Source organism: Centrocercus urophasianus, unplaced genomic scaffold, assembly GCF_019232065.1.
Source record: "Centrocercus urophasianus isolate 14NV4802_14NV808 unplaced genomic scaffold, USGS_Curo_1.0 seq_24, whole genome shotgun sequence".
Lineage (NCBI taxonomy): Eukaryota > Metazoa > Chordata > Aves > Galliformes > Phasianidae > Centrocercus > Centrocercus urophasianus.
Window position 1 is genome coordinate 11,988,861 of NW_024884800.1, and position 10,245 is coordinate 11,999,105.

General features: G+C 46.4%; 1 protein-coding gene across 2 annotated transcripts in view; it reads right to left on the reverse strand.

Moving 5' to 3' along the window:
• LOC122163821 (ligand of Numb protein X 2-like) overlaps positions 1–8,185 on the reverse strand; it is a 29,456-nt gene extending 21,271 nt beyond the window's left edge. For both annotated transcript variants that reach the window (XM_042825331.1, XM_042825330.1), the window contains exon 1: positions 8,050–8,185. The gene's annotated coding sequence lies outside the window, so the exon portion shown is untranslated. The remainder of the gene's footprint in view (positions 1–8,049) is intronic.
• Between the last annotated feature and the right edge of the window lie 2,060 nt (positions 8,186–10,245).

The window sequence follows — 10,245 nt, forward strand, 5'->3', positions numbered from 1 at the left end:
AAATGCTATTCCACCCCCTCTCTGAGTGGCCCCGAGGAGCACATTTCTCATTGCCAAAGAAGGATGCAGTCAGCCTACAGACAGCAAGGCGAGGACGCGGCAGAAGCGTAAAGGTTCCTCCTCACAGATCAGGATGACAAGAGGAACATCTCCGCTAAAAACTTAACCATTAAAAAAATCTAGTTCTTAATATTAAAAAAATACATTTGTGGCATGGAAGGCATGCTGAAAACACAAAGGTGTTCTATGTTAACACATGTTGATGCTGCAGGCGTTACCAACAGCCCGGCTATAAGAGCTAGCTTTGGGACGACAGGGCGCATCCCCACGTACACAGCCGTGTGACAGCTGTCTGTGATAATTGCACCAGCTATTATATTTATGACTGCATTCCCCTGGGAGACTGGAAATACAACATTCCACGTAAAGGCAACACAATTAATTTCGAGGGGTGGACAAAACAAAGGCAGCACATCCTGGATTAAGACAACTGAGGGCACACACCAGGAGGGCACCAACCAAAAGCAGTTTAATCACATAAAACAAGGCAGCAAATTCATGATGGATCCTAACATAGCAAACCCAGTGCTCTAACAATAAGCCATAAGAAAAACGGACCCCAAAAACTGCAAAACTTTCTTCAGTTTTCAACTGGCTCACAAGCCTTGCGCTTCTCTAAATAGGAATATATATATTTTTTTCCCCCCTAAGTGAGAGAGAAAGAGGTTGCAAAGTGTTCTGTAACTGTTGGGCTTGTTTTTCTTTAGCTGAATCTCAGCTCCACTTGAAGGAGGATTTCACGAGCATGAAAAGCAGCAGGTTTTCCATGACACCAGCATCCTGCCCAAACACTTCCAACTGCTGCTACAGTCTTTCACAACTATGAACAAGCCATCCTTAGTTTATATTAGTCACCAGAAAATAGTGTTGAACCACCAGATCTTCGTAGGCAATACTTAAGCAGGCTGCTTTTTCCAGAAGGCATAGTACGAAACACCAGAATACTTTACAGGTGATAACACAGAGCCCTACTGCCTTTCCTTTTTACTTTCTGATACTGCTGAAGATTAGGCCACTGAAAGTAAAAGTATGAAGCCAAGGCTTCTGTAAACAAGAGGTTTGTCTGGCTGTACAAGAAGTAACCCCTTCAGTGATTAACCTTGCCTTCAAGCCAAGAGTTCCTAATGAGGCACTTGGAGAGGAACTGCACAGCACTTACCTGAATGCTTCAATTGAGGAGCTGCACATCCAGGCTGCTTTGCCGCACTCCATCTCAACAGACTGCCAGTTTAAAAGCTCCCATTGTCCCCATCATTTCTGCTCATTCCTTAACCATAAACCTGAAAACAAGTTTTATTCTGAAGCCTTGCATTTTTGCGCTTATTGGACAACTTGGTATTTAACTCACTTGAATTTCTGGGCAAGCATCTGTTTTCTCAACTGCATTTTCCTGGAACAGAATCGCTGTCACATTAGACTACAAAATACATGCTGGTCTAGAAAACCCGATTCGGAGGGATGTGCTCCAGGGTCTGCTTGATGTCAGTGAGCCTGTCCCAAGGAATTTTCTCCTGAGCAGCTGCTGCAGCATCAGCTCTCAGTACGGCACACGGGTTTTCATTTTCAGGTGGTTTCAGTAATATTGGAAAATATAAAGAGAAGTTTTTTGATTTGTATTACTGATTTTTAAAATCTTGCTAGAAATGAATAGCGCGAATTGCAAACATGTACTTGATTTTATGAGAAAGCTACACAAAAATTCCTCTGCTCCACTTCTTTCAATACCATACATTTGTTTCTTAACTCAATTAGCAGTGCCACAGCAAGGCCACAGAACTGTAACCATCTCACCAGGAACCCAGCTGGCTCTAGAGCAGCAGGACAACACAGTGTGATCCCAACAATCCTTTGTACAGAGCAGGAGATTCTGGTGTTATTCAGTTAATAACACCTGGGTAATAAGCACCTGCAAATTTCCCCTCTCCTCTGTTTTTAATGAGGAATTAAACAGAGGTATAAAGTGCTTTCCACCTGCACTGTTCCTCCAAGGAGACTGAACAATTACTATTTTAACACGCTGCTCTGAAAAATGGATAACTTCAATGCCAACCCACGGACGTGAAGATAAATGCTGCAGAAGAAGCTGTTTTATTTACATTTCTGATGCTTTCTCACCTTTGCTAAATGCTTCCGCTGCATCCATCCTCCTTTCCACACCCTTTCTTCCCCACAAACATGCAAGCTGCCTGCTTTATAAGCACAGGAACATAAAGCTTATGCAGATTGTTCTGTTTTACCAGTTCAATCAATTTGCTTCTTTGCAGAATACAACACACAGACTTCTGTGAGATCTTCATTGCCGGCAGCATGCTCATATTTTCTTTGTATGCTTCGTTTTTCTTACTGCATTTAATAATCTCTCTCTAGGAAGTTAAATACCCCCACCTCCACCCCCATCTCACCTACGCTTTGAATTGGGCAACTACCTGCAACTCCATCCCTAAAGATCAGTTAGACATTTGTGAATAAGGTTTTCCACTAAGAAAGGGGGAATCCATTACTATGATTTAAGGATAAGGGACCTAACCTGCAATAACCAAAACCTCCCCTGCACTTGAAGCAAAAAGCCACAAGCCAAATCAAAGGCGAAGATTTGATGTTGAGATTTAGGTTCATCTAAATATCTGGTGCAACACACACTTTCCTAAGAGCTGGGTTCTGAGGACAAGAGGTAAAGATCCTACGTCATACAAACACAGGCACCCCTATGCCATCACACACCATTGTGTCTACCTGACACGTCCTTGTTTATGGAAAGAAAACAGCACCAGGGTTTACAGAATATGAAATAAGTACGTAACATGCAGAAGCTTGTCTCAGGTACAAGCCTCGGTAAGCAGCCAACCCTGATAGCTACTGCTCCTGCAGTCGCCTGACAGCATGCTGTACGTTACTGTCTACTTGTGTCTGGGTGTCATAGAATGCAGGTCAGAAAAGGAGTGGATGTTTTCTATGATAAAGTCCATAAGGGAAGAAGCAGACTGTGCATTATATAACTGCATGCTTTTTAAGTCAGTGTTTAAATATCCTTACTAGGACAGCCATTAGCATATATGATCATAAACAGCGTGAGGAGTGAGATTGCCCTGGGTAGACATACAGCATTTCTGTAGTTCTAGGCCTCATCTGTCTTGCGAGAAAGCAAAGCATTCATCCTCTGTCACACTTGCAGTTGTTACCATTGGAAACATCTGATTAGGGCTTTATTGCAGGATAAAAGAACAGAACTTTTAGCTACCTGCACCAAGGCAAATTTGGGTCTCAGTTACACCAGCGCTTTTGTGTTGGGTTGGTTTTTATTTATTTTTTTTTTTACAGTACACTTAGAAGTATGACACAGTCAATGAAAGCATCCCTTGATACCAGCAGGGCGTTTCACCCTGCCCAGCACACAACAGCGCAGACTTCCCTTCACAAGGTAACAGGGCATTTCATCAAAAGGAGTGCAAAGTACCATCTAGCCCAAGCATGTTCCAACTGACTAAAAAGCTGAATTAAAAGATAATTAAGTTTGTAGCTCCCTTTACATCCCATCAGATCATGCTAAAGGGGAAAGAAAACAAGTTATCTTCATCTAAAAAAAAAAAAAAAAAAAAAAAAAAAAAAGCTAACTAATTCCCCAGACCACAAGATCTCACTGCAGTTCCTCAGGGTGTACAGGGAGGTTTGAAAGCAGTTTAAACTCCCGCCAGCCCACGGGCAGGCAGGATGCAACCAGTACCCCAACAGCCTTCCCCGCATACGGCACAAAAGCACTACAGGAAAGTGGGGAAAAAAAATAAAGCCTCTTTCCATTAAGGACTACATTCTCCTAAAGACTTAAAGAACAACATTATGGCTCACTTTAAGCACACATTCTATTTCTTAGGATTTCTGTCTTATGGGTTCACAAGCTTAAGCATGGTTGCACGTGTAATTTAAGATGCATTCTCACCATATAATTTCTCTTGGTATATCTAGTTGCCTTCAGACTTAAAACAAACACCCCTCACAGCTTGGGGGGGAATAAACCAGAAAGAGACTTTTTTCTTTTCAAGTCTTAACCTGATTCTAAGCTGCCTGTAAGCTGGTACCAGAAATAGGTCTTTAAGAACCATTGTTATCTTAACTTTTTAAGGTACATATTTACAGTATGAGTAAATCGTTATCTATGTTCCATTGCTCTAAAAATAATGTAAAAAAAATTGGCGTGGCCTTCTCAGCAGTTGCAAGAGCTGGAACAGCCCTGCTGACCAAAGTCCTCCCACTACCCACAAGGAAAGCAGCCATCCCTTCTTCATTAGCAGGCAGCCACCCAGCACGACCTCAGGTGGAGCACTGGGCAGGAATGGGGCACAGCCTCCCCTGCTCAGCCAGGTGCTAACCTCACAGGAGAACTCTTTTCCTAAGTCATAAATACAAAAAGGCCCAGAAGACCATTATTTACTTTTATGCATCCTACTTGAAATAATCACACAGCAGTTCTTGTCCACTTCAAACGAGATCGTTTAACAAAGGATATCACACAGACCCAACGCAGTGGTTGGTGGCTGACTTTTTTCTTTTTCCCCTTCTATTTATAGACTGTAGAAGGGCTTATTAGATGAGAAGAACGTATCTGTTATTTATTAGCCTGGGGCGGAGGTTAGTAAGTATGAGGACTTTACAAATAGGGCTGATCAAGAGGTACTCGACTTCCACCAATCACAAAAGGAACGATGGCAGAGCCGAGCAAAAGTTCTCAAAGAAGAAGGTTACTTTCCAACTCAACCCATCCTATCTGCCACGTGGTCAGCTCTTAATGAGAAAGCCTGCTGCAGCTGTTTGCAAAGCTTGCACAATTTAAGGCCCAGGCAAAGAGCAGACAATGGTAGACAACACTTTTTTTTTTTTTTTTAAACAAGTCCATTCCAGTACTTCCCTTCCACAGACAATTCCAAATAAGGAACAGTATAGTCATCAAAAAAGTCTGCTGCACAAGACCCTCTGGAGCAGCCCTATACATAAAACCAACCCCATGTGCAAGCTGCTGATTGTCTCTCCAAATTCCTCCAGCTTGACTGCATTTCCCTCCTTTCAGCCTGCAGTTTTTTCCTGGAGCAGTGCAGTAATTCCCACTACTTGTGGTCATCTAAATCCCCGTCAGACACTTCCAATGGTGCACAGCATACTGGCTCGTGGACAATTTCTCATCCAAAGTATCGAAAGGTTTAAAACTCAATTCATTCAAGAAACTTCCAAGGCAAGTTTCAGCCTACTTTGCGTGCTATAAATCAGGCCATATAAACCGGTGAGAGACTGTCAAACATGATTCCTAACAACTGTATGAGCAGCACCACTAAAGTAAGCTGAGAAGGAAAAGCCAAACAAGAGGGGTTTGTAACGTATCAGCAAAACATACTCCAGCCCATCAGACAACAGCTGCAACCACTCTTGCAAGAAATACAGTTGGAATGAGATGATGCAGCTCAATTTTCTAAATGAAGTTGGTATCGCAATTTCAGCAGATTTTTTACCTCTGCTTTGCTTTAAATGAGAATTTAAAAAAAAAAAAAAAGAAAGATATGGCAATGCACACTGAAGAGTTAAAAGTACAGCAGGGGATGCCTCGTGAGCAACAGGTACTTTATTCTGGTCACCTACCATTATGCCTAGGACTCTACAATTTCATGAACAGGTAAATTCATCAGTCACTATGCTTTGGGAAGTACAGAACTATCATTGCTTATGAAACCATTAATTACAAGTGCTAACTGACGTTACTGGGATCTCCATTCAGCTGGCACTCATGTTATGCAGAACAATCCTCAACTTGTTCCATCAGGCATCTCTAACCCTCAAGGTTTTCTAGAGCAGAAGGTCATTGAGCCACTGGATTCCTTCTGGAACTGTTTCTTTCACCTTTTACAGCTCTCATTCCTCACACAGGAGGTTGGAGTTACTGGAGGATTTGTTACTGGGCTCTCACTTTCCTCATTCTTTTGGTAAGAAACTTCAAAAGAAGCCTGTTTTTCAACAGAGAAACTTCCTCTTTGCTGCAACCAGTGGTCCCTCTCTCCATTCCATTTCACTAAGGTTTTATGCCAGTGAATCTCCGTTATTTAAATGAGTTACATATGCATCATGCTTGCATACACAGTGAGGGAGGTAAGGTTTTCCAGCAGAGCTGTATTCCAACAGCTAACTCCACAAAAGGCTGATCTGGTATTTCCTTGCTCCATCCTCAGCCAAAGAACCCCTTTGTTTTTCCTCTACATGAGCATTAGTGCTGTTGTGACTTCATGAACTTCTTTAGGCAGCAGACTTCATTGGAGAAGGCAATAAACGTGAACACTGACATCCCCTTCCAGCAGCAGACATTCTACATCTGCTTAGCTGTATTGTAACAGTTCAAGCATTAGAAGTTTCAGCTTGCAACTCAAAAGTTTTGTTTTGGAGGAGCCATGTGCACAATCTGCTTTCTTTTATTGGAGAACTGCCAAAGAACTCTGGCCTTCAAGCACCAAGGACAAACGTCAGCGCTGTCCCTTAGAGGCACAGCACACAGCTGGCACTACTGCTACAGGGTAACTACTGTCCTGTACACCGCATTGTACTACTCAAACCCAGGGCTCCTCCGGAGTCTCCAGAAGCCAAAGGACTGGACTAGACACCTCTGGGGCCTTGTGACAGTGACATGAATCTCCCTGGGCTGACTTGTGTGCCGTCACCCTGCACCAACATACAGTTGACACAGCAGAGACCTCTCACAACACTTCTATCTGCCTTGGGCTGGAATAGCGTTTCCTGAGGAGCCTTTACTCAGTTCTGGTCCTTAGCTGTAAAATAGGATCAGAAAATGAAATTACAGCATTACTCATTTGAAGGTTTGGTAGCAACAGAAAAGCACTCATTTTGCATCCCAAGTGCTAAGTGGGACCACAAACTAGCAGATGGGATGACAGAGTGCTTCCAGGCCCAGCAGATAGCCCCCAGTACACCCACAGGGACAATCATCCTGTGCCATCTTCCCACTGGCACTGCTCTGCTGCCTGAAGCTGAGTGAGGGGAATGGCAGAGGGATGGGGATGCTGGGCAGACATAACCCAGCATGAGCTGGGCTGTGCAGCCTGGAGATGAGAAGGGAACCCAAGGACACCTGAGAGTAGCCTTTCAGTATCTGGGGGGGGCTATAGAAAAGAAGACATTCTTTAGCAGGGTCTGCTGTGACAGGACATAGGGAAATGGTTTCAAAATAAAAGAAGCTGTTTTCTACAATAAGAGCAGCAAGGCACTGGAGCAAGTTTCACAGAGCCCCATCCCTGGAGACAGCCAAGGTGAGGCCGGACGGGGCTCTTAGCACCTGATGGAGCTGTAGGTGTCCCTGCTCATTGCAGAAAGCTGGACTAGATGACCTTCAAGGCTCCCTTCCAACTCAAACGATTCTATGGAGCACCCTAGCACTGCCCCTTGTTTTGACACTCAGTCTGAAAATCCTCATGAAAAACTTGGTATCATCAGCTGAAATAAAAGCATTCCAGTCCTACCGTACCCCTCACACAGCGAGCCTCCCAAAACCCTTCCAAAGCATTACCTCATCTGCAGCACTTCATGTATTTATTACCTCCAAGGCATTTCCAAAACGTCCACGCCGTCACGTTGCTCTCCTTTGCCCTTTATCACCATTGCTATTTGTTAGACTTTTCTGCATTACTTACCAGCGCAGCATCAGGAACGTGCCGACTTAGCGCATCGCTCGAAGGAACGCAGCCCCGCAGCCTCCCTTCGCACCGGGCCCCGCCAGCGCACTTCTTCCTCGCACAGCCGGACCGGGGGCCGCTCCCAGCGCCGCCCAGCACGGCCGGGCCCAGCGAGGGCTCCTCGTGGCGGGCGCCGTCCCCGCACCGCGCGCGGGAGCCCCGGCCGCAGCGCCCTCCCTCAGCCCCTCGCGGCCGCCGCGTCCCCGGGAAACACCGCCCCCGCCGGCCCGGACCCCCGCCAGACCCAACCCCGCGCCCGTCCGCCGCTCACCTGGAGGAGAGGGGACAGGGCGGGAAGAGGAGAGGGCAGCCGGCGCCGACTCGGCCTGCGACGGCGGCCGGCGCGGCTACCGAACCAAGTTTCCGGGCGGGGAAGAAAGTCGAAACGTACGCGAGGAGGAGGCAGCCCAGCCCGCCCAGGTGCTCCCGCCCGGCGCGGTGCGGCCCGGCGCGGCCCTTCCCTCCCTCCGCTGCGCTGCCCTCCTCCTGCCGGGCCGGGCCGGGCCGCCCACAGCCCTGCCCCCGCCGCCCGCTCTCCGCGCCGCTTTCCCGCCTCACCTCGGCGGGCGGCGGTGGCTCCCCCCGCCCTGAGGCGGACAGGTGCGCGGCCCTGGGAGCGGCGTAGTGCGTAGCAGAGGGCAGTGCAGTAACGCAGCAAGAGAGCTACTTCCACAGGTACTCAGCCGGTAAAGAACACCAAACTGTCGCCTTACTGGAGGTTTTATTAGCGAGGAAACCTTTGTACATGAACAAACGCAATGGGCAGCGCAGGTGGAAGCGGTGCACGCCGGTCTCCGTTCAATCGTTCCGGCATGCCCCACAGCTAAGTAAACCTGAATAAAAATGTGAGCGCTTTCAGGGCCCTGAACGCATCTCTGTTTCTGTAGGGGCCAGAGTTTTGTGGCATTTAGGCAAAACTGTCTGAGTAATCATGAAATCACAGAGTAATAGAAGGTTTGGAAGGGAGTTGAAGCCCACCCAGTCCCACGCCCTGCCGTGCAGCCTGTTCAGTACTGGTCCAGAGGAAGAAGATGGCTCTTAATTTTAAATATGGACTTAGTGGGCTCCGTTTCCTAATTCCGTGTTAAATTTGTTATCTTTTTCATTTTGTAACTCAGTAAATCCATTGTCTTTTCTTGTGGTGTTTCAGTGAGGGGCTGAGCAGCATTACCATGTGAGAGGATTTTCTTTTTGCAGAGGTGAGATTGTAAAAGACTCACCAAAAATGAAAAATACAGTAAGGCATTTTCTTCTGTTTACTGAGATAATAGTAGGAAATCCAGTGGATCCAAAGCACACCTGGCCAGCAATGTGCCCCTGCAGCCCAGAGGGCCGGTTGTATCCTGGGCTGAAACAAAGGCTTGGATTGTTTCTACAGTGAGGGTGGTGAGGCAGTGGAGCAGGTTGTTCAGAGAGGTGGTGGTGCTCTGATCCCTGAGACACTCAAGGCCAGGCTGCACAGGGCTCTGAGCACCTGATGGAGCTGTGGGTGTCCCTGCTCACTGCAGAGGAGTTGGACCAGATGACTTTGAGGCACCCTTCCAACTCAAAGGATTCTATGATTCTGGAGTATCTCACTAGTTTGAGACTTTGTGAAAGTTTGGTTTTGGGAAAGGAACGGTGGTCAGCAGCAGGCTGGAGCTGTGTAACTGCTGGAATTGCATTGCCTTGCCAGCTCACTCAGGAGCGCCAGAGCTCCATGTAGAGGCATCAGGCTGTGTCCGCACTGTGAGCCAGCATCACATCAGAGTCTGTGCCCATTAAGCCAGAATTCATTTATATTGAACATTGGCTTGCATCTAAGCAGATAAAGGCTTAGGCCATGCTCTGTGAAGCACTCTGGGGCAGAGAAGTTTAAACCTTAGCACAGAACCAGTCTCATTCATTCAGCCTGCAATTCGGTTGGTGAGGACAGGAAACGTGTGGGTGAACTTGGAGTATGGAAAAGACAAACCCCAAGGAAATTTCAGCTGGATGCAAGCCTTTAAAATTAGGAATCTCTGTCTGGTTAGCACACACTGGAGATGTTTATCATGTCCGATGACCTGTTTTTCTGAGTGGACAACGTGCCCACGTATAATTAAGATATGGTGAAAGTTTATTGTATAAGTGTGCTGGAATTTTGGTTTGGCTTTGCAATAAAGGGATCACTGAGTCACAGTTGCTTAACAGACCACAGAGGATACAGGTCTCTGCTGCTGAGCTACCATAAATATAAAGAATTCAAAATAATTTATTTCCCAGTCCAGGCAAAAGCGTCCACGCTGTAAATAAGGCTGTGGCTTGATGACACAAAGCCTTTGCTGTGTGATTGGCTCCTAGTTGCACCTTGCTCCTGCAATGCAGCATGCCACTCCTTAGCTCTGCCTGCAGCTCTATGTGTGGCTGAAATGGGAACTGGATCAGGATACCAATCCATCAGAAAAACAACCCATGTGAAAATATGTGTAAATATATTTTAAATTTT